Source organism: Staurois parvus, unplaced genomic scaffold (assembly GCF_062004578.1).
Source record: "Staurois parvus isolate SC_StPar_1 unplaced genomic scaffold, SC_StPar_1.0 ptg000700l, whole genome shotgun sequence".
Classification (NCBI taxonomy): Eukaryota; Metazoa; Chordata; class Amphibia; order Anura; family Ranidae; genus Staurois; species Staurois parvus.
This window is the reverse complement of record NW_028318496.1, coordinates 1-17,444: the sequence shown is the minus strand read 5'-3', so window position 1 is coordinate 17,444 and position 17,444 is coordinate 1. Positions and strand designations below refer to the sequence as shown.

At 43.4% G+C, this 17,444-nt stretch overlaps 1 protein-coding gene across 1 annotated transcript in view; it reads right to left on the bottom strand.

Moving 5' to 3' along the window:
- Positions 1–17,105, bottom strand: part of LOC149446027 (gamma-aminobutyric acid receptor subunit alpha-3-like) — a 122,972-nt gene extending 105,867 nt beyond the window's left edge. The window contains exons 1-2 of the mRNA XM_089653130.1: positions 17,013–17,105; positions 13,232–13,334 (exon numbers count right to left, since the gene is read on the bottom strand). The gene's annotated coding sequence lies outside the window, so the exon portion shown is untranslated. The remainder of the gene's footprint in view (positions 1–13,231; positions 13,335–17,012) is intronic.
- Between the last annotated feature and the right edge of the window lie 339 nt (positions 17,106–17,444).

Sequence of the window (17,444 nt, the reverse complement as noted above, 5' to 3'; positions counted from 1 at the left end):
AGTGAATCAAACAAAATGTCCATGAAATGATCCACAAGTGATATAAAATTCAAGCAATGTGCAAAATAGTGCTTGTATTCCGTGAGCTTGTCCACACTCTTCACCTACTAAGGCTAAATTGCCTCCTCACCTCCTCCAAGTGACAGCTTTCAGGATCACCCTGGATCCCTAATTCCTGACGGCAAGTACCTCTCCTCACGGTGTGGATCTCTTAGGGGACTCCCATCGCCCCAGACCGGAAGCTTCTGCAGAATAATTGCTCACCAACCCAGTGAGCCAAAAAAGGAATCCTCTAAGTGTAGTATTTTAGCCAAGATTCTTTATTGTTAGTAAACAGAAAAGAAGAACCCACTCACATGTTCCCGCAGTCCTCCTTCCTCACCAATATGTGGGTGTACTGCATGTAAAGGAACTTCCTGGGTATACCAACAAGGCGGCTGGCGCCGGAAATGCGTCACCGGGGTACCGGAAGCTGCGTAATAGCGTACCTACGCCTTACGTTACTGGCTACTCGTGACTTCCTCGGGGATACCGAGGTATTTGAAGTGTGGTCACTTTGTTACACTTGAAGCATTGTTTAATTATCCTCCTTTTTAGGGGGATGTTAATGTTTCTTTACTGTGTGGGCACTATTGTCAAGAGATTATTTTGAGTGGCACTATATATATTTTATTCAAGGATTTAACATATTTTAATATTATTTATATTATTTAATATTGACACATTTGTATGTGAGCACAGTTTTTGTATTGCACGTAGTATTGTTTCAAGTGCTGCACTATTTATGATTATAGTACACACTGTTTGGGTATCAGGTTAAGTGCTGGCAGCTTTCAGTAGATAGACTTCCTTTCAGCGCAGGAGGACTCTTGTATGAACGTCTGCCCTACTGACACCATCCACTGCTTTACTGACAAAGTCCCCTACTCTACTGGTTGACACTGTTTTCTGTCCGAATGACACCAACCTCTGCCTTACTGACAAGTCCAATACTCTACTGACAAGTCCAATACTCTACTGACAAGTCCAATACTCTACTGACAAGTCCAATACTCTACTGACAAGTCCAATACTCTACTGACAAGTCCAATACTCTACTGACAAGTCCAATACTCTACTGACAAGTCCAATACTCTGACACCATCCACTGCTCTACTGACACCGTCCACTGCTCTACTGACACCGTCCACTGCTCTACTGACACCGTCCACTGCTCTACTGACACCGTCCACTGCTCTACTGACACCATCCACTGCTCTACTGACAAGTCCACTGCTCTACTGACACCATCCACTAGTCTACTGACACCATCCACTAGTCTACTGACACCGTCCACTGCTCTACTGACACCGTCCACTGCTCTACTGACACCGTCCACTGCTCTACTGACACCGTCCACTGCTCTACTGACACCGTCCACTGCTCTACTGACACCATCCACTAGTCTACTGACACCATCCACTAGTCTACTGACACCATCCACTGCTCTACTGACACCATCCACTGCTCTACTGACACCATCCACTGCTCTACTGACACCATCCACTGCTCTACTGACACCATCCACTACTCTACTGACCACATCCACTGCTCTACTGACAAGTCCACTGCTCTACTGACAAGTCCACTGCTCTAATGACACCGTCCACTGCTCTAATGACACCATCCACTGCTCTACTGAGAAGTCCAATACTCTACTGGCACCGTCCACTGCTGTATGGGGAGAAGACCAATACTCTACTGACACCGTCCACTGCTCTACTGACACCGTCCACTGCTCTAATGACACCGTCCACTGCTCTAATGACACCGTCCACTGCTCTAATGACACCGTCCACTGCTCTACTGAGAAGTCCAATACTCTACTGGCACCGTCCACTGCTGTATGGGGAGAAGACCAATACTCTACTGACACCGTCCACTGCTCTACTGACACCGTCCACTGCTCTACTGACACCGTCCACTGCTCTACTGACACCGTCCACTTTAAGCCTCCGTTCACACCAATGCGTTTTAGTGCTTTTTTCAGAAACACACTACAGTCCATTTAACATGGTTTCCTATGGGACACGTTCACCTCTTGGCTTTTTTGAGTGCTACTTTTGAAAAGACGCAGGGACTTTTTTAAAAACAAAAAGCAGCATTTTTGCTACAACAGAGTTCAATGGAGAAACTGCTGAAACACATGGTAGTGTGTTTTTGCAGCGTTTTGCATTTTTTATTCTGCCCAGCAACTAAAAAAAATCCACTTTAACGAAAAAAATTTAAAAAAAGCTGAACAAAACGCAAAACACTGTAAAAATGTGTTTAGGAAAATGCAAAACGAACTGCGAAAAGCACTGCAAAACAGACAAAAACCAAATTGCGTAGGTGTGAACGGAGCCTTAACCACTTCCCGCCTGCCATATAAGGAAATGACGGGCGCAAGGTGGTTCTCTCGTTCTGGGAGGATGACATATGGCGTCCTTCCACTCAAACCGTGCGTGTGATCGGTGGTGCACTGTGTCCCTGGGACACAGCGGATCACCGATCAATGGAAAGAGCTGATGATGTCGGCTCGGTCACGTGATCAGCTGTGTCCAATCACATGTAAATAAGGAAATGCTGGAGCTGACAAGCTCATGAGGAGAGGAGAGCCGGTAATCAGCATTCCTCAGAGGGGACATCTACACTGATGATCAGTGTAGCCCAGCAGTGCCACCTGTCAGTGCTCATCAATGCCACATATCAGTGCCTGTCAGGAATGGACTTGCCAATAGTGGTGGGACTCACCTGCCTTGTGGGCTGCAGTACCAGGGCTGGCCAGCGGGTGCTCTCAACAACCAGAGGCTCACTTTGGCAATTAGCCATCACCTGGGGCTGATTGCAGGTGGTGTATTTAAGGGATGGCCAGACCTGCAGTCAGTGCCTTGTTGTACTGTTTGCTTGGCTCTGGTTTCCTGATCCTGTTTCTGCCTGTCCTGACACTGCCTGAACTCTGCCTGTACTGACCTCGGCTAGTCCTGACCACTCTCTGCCTGCTCCTGGTACTCCGTTTGCCCGTTTGCTATGACCCGGCCTGCCTGACTACTCTTGTATCGTATGTTTGTTATCTGTTGGAGGTTTGGTTCAGTTTGTTTGCACTGTGTTATGTTTAGTTTTGCACTGCGTTTGTATTGTTAGTCTCAATAAATTATATTATTTACTATATCTGAAACCTGCGTTTCCCTGTGTCAGTCCACACACTTCTGGTCATACCCGCATCCCTGACAGTGCCTACCAGTGTACATCAATGCCACATATCAGTGCCTACTGTCACAGATCCACGGTCGCCGCCACCAACATGCGACAATCGCACGACCGCGACTAACAGTAATACGTCACGCCCACGGCGTCAGACCCCAGACCTTCTCACCAAACTTGTGACCGAAGGACCGGCCGATCTAAAACCGCGATGTGACGCGCGTAACAAGGCTCCACCCAGCTGCACCCTGCACAGCGATTGTCCAGCTAATGGGCTACAATCGGTGCCTGCAGCCTGAATGCGCTTGTTACTGGGTCGGGTTAATTACACCACTAACCCTTCACACTGCCACCGCCGTCTTGAAATGTACAGAGAAGACGGACTCTGTCCGAAATACACTATAATGATTGAAAAGTCACCTGTCCAATATGGTCAATTGGGCAGGGAGTAAACAAACACAGTAGCGTCTCTTCAAAAGGCAGGAATTCGTGAATTGCAGGTAAGCGCTTAAACACAGTTTAACACTTTCAGAAAGAAAGATTTATTACTAAAAGAGTCAAACAGGTGCAATAAAATATTTACAAAGAGATGTCACGAAAATATATATATATATGTATATAAAGATACAGCAGAGATAATAGGGAGGAAATTAAAGAGTTAAGTTACTTGCCCATATGCCTGGGTTTGCAGATCCAAGTTGCGAAGCAGGATGATTCTTTATCTCCTCCTTGATGTTAGCTGGGAGATCTCTGTTAAACTCTAACCCAGGCTTGCAGCCTGTCCCTTTCTTAAAAATCCCTCTGAAAGGGATATGTTGGGCAGAATGCCAGTGAACTCTCAGTTAAAACTAACAGCTTCATACCCCATGATATGAAACACACAGTTGACCTGAGGAATGTTCAATTAACTGCTGGTCAGTTTTATGATGTGTAGGTGAGAAAGGTTACATGTTCCCCAGACTGCCTGGCACCTGGACTCAGGAGGTCTTAACCTGGTTGACCCACACCATCTGTCAGGAGATAACGTTTGCCTCTCAGGACGGCAGGGGGTAGGGAATGAGCGCTGAGAAATAGAAAATATCTCGAATAAAAAGAGAAAACATGGAAAAGGAGAACTCCGCTCCAACTCTGATGAGCTAGTTTGCTACACCTACCAGTGCACATCAATGCCACATATCAGTGCCTACCAGTGTACATCAATGCCACATATCAGTGCCTACCAGTGCACATCAATGCCACATATCATTGCCTACCAGTGTACATCAATGCCACATATCAGTGCCTACCAATGTACATCAATGCCACATATCAGTGCCTACCAGTGTACATCAATGACACATATCAGTGCCAGTCAGTGCTGCCTGTCGGTGCCAGTCAGTGCCCATCGGTGATGCCTGTCAATGCCATCAGTGCCACCTACTAGTGCCTCCTCATCAGTGCTCATCAGTGCCTCATTAGCACACATCAGTGGAGAAAAATCACTTATTTACAACATTTTTTTACAGAAATGAAGAAAAAAACTTTTTTTCTAAATTTTCTGTTGTTTTTGGTTTGTTTAGCAAAAAATAAAAAACCCCGAAGTGATTAAATACCACCTGTCTGTCTAAAAAAAATGATAAATTAATGTATACAGTGTTGCATGACTGCGCAATTGTCATTCAAAGTGTGATAGCGCTGAAAACTGGCCTGGACAGGAAGGGGGTGAAAGTGCCCAGTAGGTGAGGGGTTAAAGTATAACTGAAGGCAAATATTGTTTTATAGTGTTGGGTAGAGTTTGAGAGGGATTAGACCCCGGTCAGTTTTTATTGCTGTCTGTGGCCCCACCCCCGTCAGGGAGATCCCCCCTCTCTTTTTGTTCTGTTTACCATTATCATTGCAAGTGAAAATATAATAAAATAATAATAAAATAAAAAAATCCCAAGACGTGTAAATGAATTGGTTTACGTGAAAGTTATAGATAGCATCTACAAATGTACATATACTGGGATTTGTATTTAAAACATTTTTTTTATTAGTAATGGCAGCAATCAGCGACTTATAGCAGGACGGCGGCGGGCATTCTGACACTGGGGGGGACGGGGGACTGACTTAGTGTCAGTGACATCCTCAGTGCTAATAAAAAGGACTGACACTGTACTAATGGCACTGGGCAGGAAGGGGTTAACATCTGGGGTGATTAAAGGGTTAACTGTGTGTTGTGCTTTACACTGCAAGCACACTGCTTTGTATGGCTCTGCTATGCCATGTATGGCTATGCTATGCTTTGTATGGTTCTGCTATGTTATGCTTTGTATGGTTCTGCTGTGCTATGCTTTGTATGGCTCTGCTGTGCTTTGTATGGCTCTGCTATGTTATGCTTTGTATGGCTCTGCTATCCTATGTATGGCTCTGCTATGCTATGTATGGCTCTGCTATGCTATGCTTTTGTATGGCTCTGCTATGCTATGCTTTGTATGGTTCTGCTATGCTTTGTATGGTTCTGCTATGCTATGTATGGCTCTGCTATGCTTTGTATGGTTCTGCTATGCTATGTATGGCTCTGCTATGCTATGTATGGCTCTGCTATGCTATGCTTTGTATGGTTCTGCTATGCTATGTTTGGCTCTGCTATGCTATGCAAAGCCATTCAAAGCAGTGTGCAGGAGCTGACAGTGTTGTTTATACAGAGGACTCTCCCGTCTGTGATACTCGGCAATTGCCAAGTGCCGGCAGGGAATCACCAGTCAGGACCCAGTGATTGACAGCTGAGGTTGCCAATGGCAACGCGGGTACAGCGCGTGCATACCCTTTACCCAGAACTGCGAAATCATGTATATATACGTGATTTTATACACCCCTTCCGCCCTGTAGCAGTATTTCTGCTATAGGGCGGTGCGGAAGTGGTTAATATATCTTTTTACATTTTCCTTATTATTTAGTTAGGACTTTGTTTTTAGTTTTTGTTTTTTTTTTAAAAAAGGTCCTGGTGATCTTTGATCTGTCTCGTGTTGTTCAGGTAGATCTCCATCTCTCAAAGGTTGCCTAGGCCTCCTCTATAGTGTGTACTTGCCTCTATGCAAAGCACCTTGTGTAATTTCTATGCCAAGATCAGGCAATCCTGGGAGATGGCCCCGCCCCTCCCCCCCACTAGCACACGGCAAGTGATTGACAGTTTCAGCTGTGCAGGTTTCCCTATAAGACTGTGTATGGGGTTGGGGGTGTCAATTCGCTCCACTCAGGCCTCCGATTACACTCAGCTCTCTGCTGTGCAGTGTGTGACATCAGATCCCTGCCCCCTGCTTCCTGAAGCTCAGAAATGCTGTATAAATGCTAAACTTTGTGTAACGCTCTCGTAGGTAGGTGCTAGGATTTGTATAGTTAGGATAAGTATAGCCGTGTGTCTCTGCTTAACAGAGTGCTGTGATGGATTAGTCAGGTCTGCTGATGATGCTCTGGTGTTGCTGAGTTTGCCTTGAGTTCTGCCCGCCTTCAGGAAGCTATGAGAGCCTTCCAGAACCTGGGGAGGAAACTAGGGAAAAGAGTGGCATGAATATGAATACAGCCCTAGCCAATTGCAGGAGAGGGTTGCCCCACTGCATGCTGGGAGTGGTCTTCATGTTCTGTGAGCACATGGGTTCGGTGTCTTTCCTGGGAGAGGATTGAACTGAGCCAGGGTGGAGGCAGGCTTGCCTCGCCTGGCACTTACTGCCATGCGGGTCTCAGGTGGGTGACCTGAGGGCCAGGAGTTGGAAAGAATGAATGACCCTGGTTCTTCAGTATGCTGACTGAGGGGGGGGGGGGGCATCTGCCAAAGCTCTGTCTGGTATCACTGGAGGGTTTCTCTTGGAAGGAGGCAACCATTCTGTCCTTGGGCCTTGTGAGTACAGACATTGAGGAATTTGGGGACTCTGCATGCTTGCTATCCCCATGGTGCTTGAGCGTCCGTGTGGGTCTGAAAAGGAAAGTGAACACTGGCTAGTGTTCTGAAGAGCCCGTCCAAATGTTGCTACTGCAAAAGAATTTGCTGGGCTATGTTATTCTGTAGTTAAAATTAATCAAGAATTTCAAGTTTTCAAAGAGATTGACCCAATTTATGAAATCTTTATGCCTTTTATTATGCAAACAACTTGAAGGTCCTTTACAGCACCCAACTTTTAGAAATTTCCATTATTTTTAATAGTTACGTAACTTTGAAAAAGAGGCCATCTAGTTCAACCAATAGAAAAATTAAAGAAATAGAAGACCTCCATACGTATATAGAATTCTATACCCACAGTTGATCCAGAAGACGGCAGAAATACATGAAGAAGAAAGATTCCTTTGGGACATGTAAACATTGTTTTGGCCAATTTTTCACTAAATTCATACAATGATCTTTCACATTACAAATTCCTCTATCAGTCTTTCGGACCTCTGAATCAATGTAGCTTCAAAGTCAAAGGCACAGGTTAAAGAATGTTACCCCAACATTTCCTATTCCTGATATGCGCCGGCTATACCATGTAGTTGTATGGAAAAGTCTCCTGTTCTCTTTGTATTGCTTTGTGTGTAATTCCTGGTGTTTCTGACAGTTCTTCTGCTTTTCTGTCACAAACTGACCACAGTAGGCCTGACAGCACAGCGTGGTCAGTTTCCTGGCTGCCCTGGAACTCCAGCCACCCCCCCCCCCCCCCACACACACACACACACATACACAGCCATTCAATGGGAAGTTCAGTGTAATGCTGTTTCTCCTCCCCGAGCTCTCCTTGTTCTTTATTCAGCAGACAACAGAGGGTATGTGATCAGCAACAGAGATAAATAGAAAAAAAAAGTATTTGCAATTTTTTTTTAAATATCTACAGTCTATACACAAACGTTTTAAACTGAATGGGTTGAAGGATTACATATACTATAACTGCTTGACGGCTGCACACTGTAGTTTTACTGCTACAGTGCAGGACAGCTGTGCAGAATTGCGTATTTACTTTATATGTGATTGCTTATTTCCAGGTAGGGGTGCACGCGCACCCACCCATTTGGGCTCTCACTGCCTCCCTTAGATGTCGATCAGCAAGTCTTGGCCAATAATTCATGGCCAGAACCCACCAATCAGTGGAGCGGATGACAGTAGAGAGGGAGAGGGTTTGTGCCAGTGCATATTATTAGCACTAGGGGAATAATTATTATTATATTAGCACTGATCCCTGTATTAGTGTCACTGGAGATCTCAGCCAGTTCCCACTCAGTGTCAGTTAGTGTCAGATTACCCACCACACTATCACAATCCAGCTATAAGTCGCTGTTTCTCACCATTACTAGTATTTAAAAAAACAAATTCCAGTGTATATACCGTCATTTGTAGATGCTCTAACTGTCACACAAACCATCTCATTTACACTTATTAGGATTTTTTGTTACCAAAGACATGTAGCAGAAAACATTTTGGCCTAAATTTATGAAAAAATTTTTTTGGATATGTTTTATAGCCAAAAGTAAAATATAGTTTGTTTTTTTTAATTTCTGGTCTTTTCATTTGTAGTGGAAACATTAAAAAACCGCAGTGGTGATCAAATACCAGCAGTAGAAAGCTCTATTTGTGTGGAAAAATTATATAAATTTCATTTGGGTGCAGTGTTGCATGACCGCGTAATTGGCAGTTAAAGTAGTGCAGCGTCGTATAGCAAAAAATGGCCTGGTCATGAAGGGTGGGAAAATATTCCAGAGGTCAAGTGATTAAAGAAACAACAAGCAATCAATGAAAAAAAAAAAAAAAAAAAAAACACCACAAGAATGTTAGTTACCAAAGAAAGAACAGATATGTTAAGAAAAAAAAAATATTTTAAAGGCACCATAAAAATATCAAAATAGTAAAAAAAAATAAAATGAAAATTAATAGACTACTGACATTCACATGGGCATCATACATCATACCAGGGCTTTTTTTCTCAGAGAATAGGTGCAGGAACTCTCCCTTTCCGAGTCACCCCTTGTCTCCACCCCGCATCGTCCCTGCGTTCCACCTCTTAACTACCTCCCAGTACTTTCTTTTTAGAGACTACAGAATCAAGTATTACCCACTTGCCCGCCTCCCTATAGCAGAAATACTGCTACGGGGGGCAGGGCTGCGCATCACGTGTGTATATATACATATATATATATATATATATACAGATATACATATACATACACATACACACATGTGATTTGCATTTGCAGATAGGAGGAGCGTGCTCTCATCGCCATTGGTGGCTAGGAATGTCAGCACTGAGTCCCAGCTGGAGATTCCTCGCCGGCACCCATCGGGGGAAAGATCTGTGTATAAACAACACAGGTCTCTCTCCTGCCAGCAAGGACTTCCTGTTTTGTATTTCTCTGCAAAGCATGTCTCCATAGTAAAACACACACAGTACACAGTTAACCCTTTGATCGCCCCAGATGTTAACCCCTTCCTGCCCAGTGCCATTAGTACAGTGTCAGTGCTTTTTATTAGCACTGATCGCTGTATTGGTGTCACTAGGGATATCAGTGACACTAAGTCAGTTCCCCCCCCAGTGTCAGAATGCCCGCCGCAGTCCCGCTATAAGTCACAGATTGCCGCCATTACTAGTATAAAAAAAAAATTTCCAGTATCTATACCGCCATTTTTTACACACTATAACCTTCACGTAAACCAATTGATTTACATGTATTGGGATTTTGTTTTTAGCAAAGACATGGAGCAGAATACATTTTGGCCTAAATTTATGATGAATTTTGATTTTTCAAATTTTTTTTATTGGACATGTTTTATAGCAAAAAGTCAAAAATATTGGGTTTTTTTGTTTATATCGCAAAAAAAGCAGACACGATCAAATACCACCTAAAGAAAGCTCTATTTGTAGGGAAAAAAGGATGTACATTTCATTTGGGTGCAGCGTTGCAGGAAGGAAGTGGGGAATCCTCTGGAGAGCAAGGGGTTAATTTGATTGAAATTTGTTAATGATAAGAAGAGTAGTGAAATAGATCCCTTGCAGTCAGCAACAATAGACCCCCCCCCCCCAGCATCAATTGACCACCTGCAACAAAATTCCCCCCTCCCCAGCAACAACAGGACCCCCCCCCCAGCATCAATGGACCACCTGCAACAAAATACCCCCCTCCCCAGCAACAACAGGCCCCTCCTACAGCTAGCAATGACAGACTCCCTCCCTCAACAGTAGATCCCTCCCAGCAACAATTGACCCCAAAGCAACATAAGAGCCACCCCCAGCAACAATAGATCCCCCACAATCAACAATAGACCTCCCCAGAATCAATAGACACCCCCCTGCAAAAAAAAATATCCCCTGCAGCAACAATAGATCCCCCAGCAGCCAACCCTGCATCATACCATGTACAGTACTTATAGAGTTTTAGATTTAAAGGTCATAGTAAAATTGTTTTGCAGTGATGGTGTTGGGTATTTAGAAATTTTATGTAAACCCTAACCTTGTAAAACAACCCATTCAATTTAAAATAGAAATGAAAGGCAAAATATTTGTGTGCATATATATATATATACACATACACACACACACATACATACACACACGCGCGTACGCGCTCACTGTGCACTTTATTAGGTCCACCTGTTCAATTCCTTGGTAACACAAATTACTTATCAGCCAATCACAGGGCAGCAACTCAATGCATTTAGGCATCTAGACGTGGTGAAGACAACTTGAAGTTCAAACTGAGCATTGGAATGGGGAAGAAAAGGGATTTACAGTTGCAAGAAAAAGTATGTGAACCCCTTGGGATTACGTGGAGTTTTGCATGAATTGGGCATAAAATGTGCTGTGAACGTCATCTAAGTCACAACAATAGAAGAACACAGTCTGCTGAACATAATACTACACAAACATTAGATGTTGCCATGGTTTAATTGCACATAACATGTAAACATTCACAGTGCAGGGAGGAAAAAGTATGTGAGGCCCTAGCTTAATGACTTCTCCCAGAGCTAATTGGAGCCAGGAGTGAGCCAACCTTGACTCCAATCAGTGTGATGATATTGGATGTGTTGCTGACAGCTGTCCTGCCCTTAAAAAAACACACACCTGTTTTGGGTTTACTGGTTTCAAGAAGCACTGTCTGATGTGAACCATGCCTTGCAGAAAAGAGCTCTCAGAAGACCTACGATCAAGAATTGTTGACTTGCATGAAGCTGGAAAGGGTTACAAAAGTATCTCCAAAAGCCTTGATGTTCATGTGTCCACGGTAAGACAGACTGTCTACAAATGGAGAAAGTTTAGCACTGTTGCTACTCTCCCTAGGCGCGGTCGTCCTGTAAAAATGACTGCAAGAGCACAGCGCAGAATGCTGCATGAGGTAAAGAAGAATCCCAGAGTGTCAGCTAAAGACCTACAGAAATCTCTGGCACATGCTAACATTTTTGTTGACACATCTACAATAAGGAAAACATTAAACAAGAACGGAGTACATGGGAGGACACCACAGAGGAAGCCATTGCTGTCCAAAAAGAATATTGCAGCACGTTTGAAGTTTGCAAAAGAGCACCTGGATGTTCCACAGCACTACTGGCAAAATATACTGTGGACAGATGAAACCAAGATTGAGTTGTTTGGGAAGAACACACAACACTATGTGTGGAGAAAAAAAGGCACAGCACACCAACATCAAAACCTCATCCCCACTGTGAAACATGGCGGAGGGAGCATCATGGTTTGGGGCTGCTTTGCTGCCTCGGGGCCTGGATGGATTGTTGTCATTGATGGGAAAATGAATTCCAGAGTTTATCAAGACATTTTGCAGGAAAACGTACGACCATCTGTCTGCCAACTGAAGCTCCGCAGAGGATGGGTGATGCAACAGGACAATGACCCAAAGCATACAAGTAATTCAACAAAACAATGGCTGCAACAGCACAGAATACGCCTTCTGGAGTGGCCCAGTCAGAGTCCTGACCTCAACCCGATTGAAATGCTGTGGCATGACCTTAAGAGAGCGATTCACACCAGACATCCCAAGAATATTGCTACACTGAAACAGTTTTGTGAAGAGGAGTGGTCCAAAATGACTCCAGATCGTTGTGCAGGTCTGATCTGCAACTACAGGAAACGTTTGGTTGAGGTTATTGCTGCCAAAGGAGGGTCAACCAGTTATTAAGTCCAAAGGTTCACATACTTTTTCCTCCCTGCACTGTGAATGTTTACATGTTATGTGCAATTAAACCATGGCAACATCTAATGTTTGTGTAGTATTATGTTCAGCAGACTGTGTTCTTCTATTGTTGTGACTTAGATGACGTTCAGAGCACATTTTATGCCCAATTCATGCAAAACTCCACGTAATCCCAAGGGGTTCACATACTTTTTCTTGCAACTGTAAGTGTCTTTGAACGTGGCATAGTTGTTGGTGGCAGACGAGCTGGTCTGAGTATTTCAAAAACTGCTGATCTGAGGAAATATCCAGTGAGCAGTTCTGTGGAGGAAAATGCCTTGCTGATGTCAGAGGAGAATGGGCAGACATTCAGATGGTAGGGTCAGAATTTAGCACAAACAACATGAAAGCGTGGATCCATCCTACCTTGTATCAATGGTTCAGGCTGGTGGTGTCATTGAGTGGGGGAGATTTTCTTGGCACTAGCAAGGTGGACCTAATAAAGTGGCCGGAGAGTGTATACAGTATAAATAAACATTATAAACACCTTTTATTAAGTGATCACATTCCCTCTGTTCTCAGCTGCATTGAGAGGTTGGGGAGGAGAAACTGTAGTGCACTGATCTTCCCAGTGCATGGCTGAGTAGGCTGAATTCTGAGCACAGCTAGAAAACTGATCAATTTTCAATAGGAAAGCAGAGGGACCAGCAGGAACACCAGGGATTTCACTCAAAGGAAAGCCCATGGTACGGCAGGCGCATATCAGGAATATGAAATGTTGGCTTTACATTTCTTTAATATCTCGCTCACAACCATTCAAAATAAAAAGTACTATAAGATTTACATTTTTGAAACTGGTCTACATTTGCCAGTCAACTACAGGAATTATTACTATAGAACAACTTACTATTTTTATTCTTTTTATGGGTGAGCGTTCATTGTCTGATTGGAGAGGAAAGTCCAATCCTGCGAGTTCAACCACAGCAGCAAATTATTTTTGGTTCAACAACCTAAAAATGGAGGAAACCACAATTGAGTCTGTTTATTATGGCATTCAATCTTTCAGAGAAACAAGGACACAACAATTACCCGACAAGTACATTTATCATTCTTGTGCAGGCCATACGTGGGTCGAGTTCCGAACGAATTTCCGTGCATTTTGTAATGCGATGGCACCACCATTGATTTCAAAATTCAACCAACCAGGTCTTTATCCACTTCCAGTCTGGCCCAAGTACATAAACGGCCGGACGGGAGCACTGCAGGAGCGGGTTGCCGTTCATAAATGGCACCCATATCTTCTGCCGATGCCCGCTGTGTCCTCCGGCGGAACACCGATTGCTGTACAGGACCTCTGTGTGCAGTCTCTATCATGTGATCCCTGATTGGCCAATCAGTGATCACATAAAGAGCAGTAAGCAAGATGTCACTTCTGACATCATTGCTTACTACCTGTGAAATCTGTGAATGATCACAGAGGTCACATGGTACAGGGCTATTCACAACAGCCTTGTACCATGTGACAAGCTGTGACCAATCACAGCTCACACAGTAGTTCTCAATGGCTGCAGGAATACAGTCAGAGAAAAGGAGAAATTATTGCTTTTACAGTCTTTATGGGTGTAAAAACAATCAGTGTAAAAAAAAAATCATCACCCCCACAAGTAGTACAGTGTCACTATGGTGACCCTGTACTGCTAGGGTGACAGTATGTTAAAGAAAAAAAAAACAAATAATAATATAAAAAAAAATAAATGTAAAAAACAAAAATTTGGAAAAAATAATAATTTTTGGTTATAAACTAATGTGTTTTTTATTTTTTTGGTTTTTTTTTTAACTAAAAACATAGCTAAATACATTTTGGCCAAGATTTATGAAGAAAGATTTATTTGCAAAATTTTATTAGAAAAACACATTTTTTTACTTTTTCATTTATATAGCAAAAAAATAAAAATCCCAGCGGTGAATAAATACCAACAAAATAAAGTTTTATCTGTCTCAAAAAAATTCATATGGGTACAGTGTTGCATGACCGTGCAATTGTCATTCAAAGTGTGATAGCACTGAAAGCTGAAAATTGGCCTGGGCAGGAAGGGGGGGAAAATTTCCGGACAGGAAGGGGGTGAAAATATCCGGACAGGAAGGGGGTGAAAATATCCGGACAGGAAGGGGGTGAAAATATCCGGACAGGAAGTGGTTAATTTCACATGTTGCTACAGAAAAGAATTTTCATGGCCAAGAATGTTCTTTTCTTTCCAGGTCACAGCTCATTTCTTTTTTTATTCCATTTCTCGCACGATTCTCCCATCATTGATCAGAAATTTGTCCAATTTTCAAATTTCCAATCACTGAAATTTGACAGTTGCTCAAAAATCAGCCGTTGCTGTCGCTCACTAATGGTGCGAAATTAGAAGGAAAATTCTTTCAGAATTCGACCCGTGTGTGGCCGGCTTTGGACACATTTATTTTCTATTTTAATTGGCATCAGTTGTGTGAGATTGGCCACGTTGCCAGCTAATTCTCGCTGGATGACCAATGTCGTAAGATAAATATGTCAGTGACAGTCGGGATTTGTCACCTTACAAAAAAGAATAATTATGTTTACTTCCATAAACCAATCAGGTTCTAGCAAAAAATCCATTTTTTTACCCATTTACGTATTCAAAGTGAACACAGGTTCACCTTATTTGCAATACTTCATTTCATTTTACATGTGAACCACGCACCACATTCCTCTTCAAATCGCATGCGATTTCTGTGCTTGCAACGTGAGTCATACATTTTGTATGGCTCAAATTGAACCGCACCAAAATCGTGCAAGACCCTTTTTTTGTCCGCAGCAGAAATGGATGTGAACCTCCAAATGCAATCCACTTCTGCACATTGCACCACGTTTTGTGAACCAGTTTTGGGGTGTCGTTATCTTAACATGCAAACTGCTGCGGTTTGCATAAATGGGATGCAATTTTGATGCCGTGCGGGAATTGCACAGAAACCGAATTCTGCACCGCATCAGTGTGAACTGGGCCTCAAGCTACATTTTGGAAAATGACTATTCACTTTGCTAACCAAACAGTCTCTACTCCAAAAAAAAAAATATATATATATATAAACTCGAGCAGCTGTCAGTTTGCAAAGAGTCTCTGCTCCTCATATATATATATGTATATACATATATATTATTTTTTTTATTTTTTACTTTAATCTCATTTTTTTTTAAATAAATAAAAAAAAATTGTTCAGCATTCAAGCAGATGTCAGGAATAATCCCCATCATTTGTCCAAAATGTGTAATTCCTATCATCATTTCCATCTAGTGGTCAAAATGCTGTACTTTCATGAAATGCTACAGTCAGGAAAATATTTCATTATGGCCACTAGATGGAGCCGACTGTGATGGCTGTGCAATTTATTTATTTATTTCAAGTTTGTGTTTCTGTGTTGTTTAATTATTTTTTTCTTACTAACAATCAGATCCCTGTTTAGTTTTCAAAGAGAATAGTTTGAACTTGAATAAGAGAATATAAACCTGGTGTCATCAGCCAACTGATCTACTTTCCTGACATTTTTATAAGTCAGCCACTGCTACATACCAGCCCCCTTCTCATATGCAGCCATGTACATACAACAATAACCCCTCCCCCGCTGACATACCAATTGACAACCCCTCCCCACCCCAATTTGTAGCCATGTACATACGATAGCCCCTCCCCCGCTTATATACCAATTGACAACCCCTCCCCACCCCAATTTGTAGCCATGTACATACGATAGTCCCTCCCCCGCTTATATACCAATTGACAACCCCTCCCCTTCCCAATTTGTAGCCATGTACATACGATAGTCCCTCCCCTGCTTATATACCAATTGACAACCCCTCTCCACCCCAATTTGTAGCCATGTACATATGATAGTCCCTCCCCTGCTTATATACCAATTGACAACCCCACCCCAATTTGCAGCCATGTACATACAATAGCCCCCCCCCCCCCTTACATACCAATTGACAACCCTTCCCCACCCCAATTTGTAGCCATGTACATACAACAATAGGCCCCCCCTTACATACCAATAGACTACCCCCCTCCACCCCAATTTGCAGCCATGTACAAACAATAGCCCCCCCCACTTATAAACCAATTGACAACCCCCACCCCAATTTGCAGCCATGTACATACAATAGCTACTCCCTCTCATATGTAACATTTGATATCCCCCATATGCAGCCATTTAGATACAATATCCTCTCCACCTCATATATACCAGCTGAATGCCCCTAACCCCGTACGCTGCCATATACATACAACAGTAGCCCCTTGTTCTGATATATATCAGTTGCCACCCCCTCCCCATATACAGCAATGTACATACAGCAACAGCCCCTATATGTTCCAGGTGACACCCCCATATACAGCCGTGTATATTCTCCAGTTCCTCCCTTTGCCCATGAAAGTCATAAGGAATCCCCCCTTTAAACATCCATGTGTATGCACCCCCCTCATATGCAGCCCTGTATATACATCAGAATCCTTCCGCCCCATGTGCAGCCATTTATACACACATGGGCAGCCCCTGTCACCATCTGCGGAGATATACACACACACACATACTAATGTAGCCATGTATACAGACCAGACCCCATACACATCTACCCTCTGCTCCTCCTCATATACAGCCAGTGCCCCCACCTCGTAAGGTTTGCCTGGCCGTGCCTCGGCAGAGTAAGGTTGCTGATTGGTGGGGACAGGCCTGAGACCAGTGCAGTGGCCCGGGAAGTTCTCCAAAAAAGCAGACCAGCATTGATTAAGGTCAACTTATTAGAATGATAATGGGTCAGGGGGGCGCTGGGGAGGTACCATTCTGACGTACCTAGATTAGAAGGCTTCAGGGATGTCTTCCCATTCCCACCCCTCCCACCTCCATAACCATGACCATGCATGCCCAGGCTCGGGTAGGGTTGCCACCTCATCCCTTTAAACCCAAACACTTATTAATGACACCGGTTTTTGGGCTGACTAAGGTGGTAATTGAACTCACTTAGTGCCTGATCTGCATTAAATCAGCCTCAGAACCGGTGTCATTAATATGTGTTTGGGTTTAAAAGGATGAGGTGGCAACCC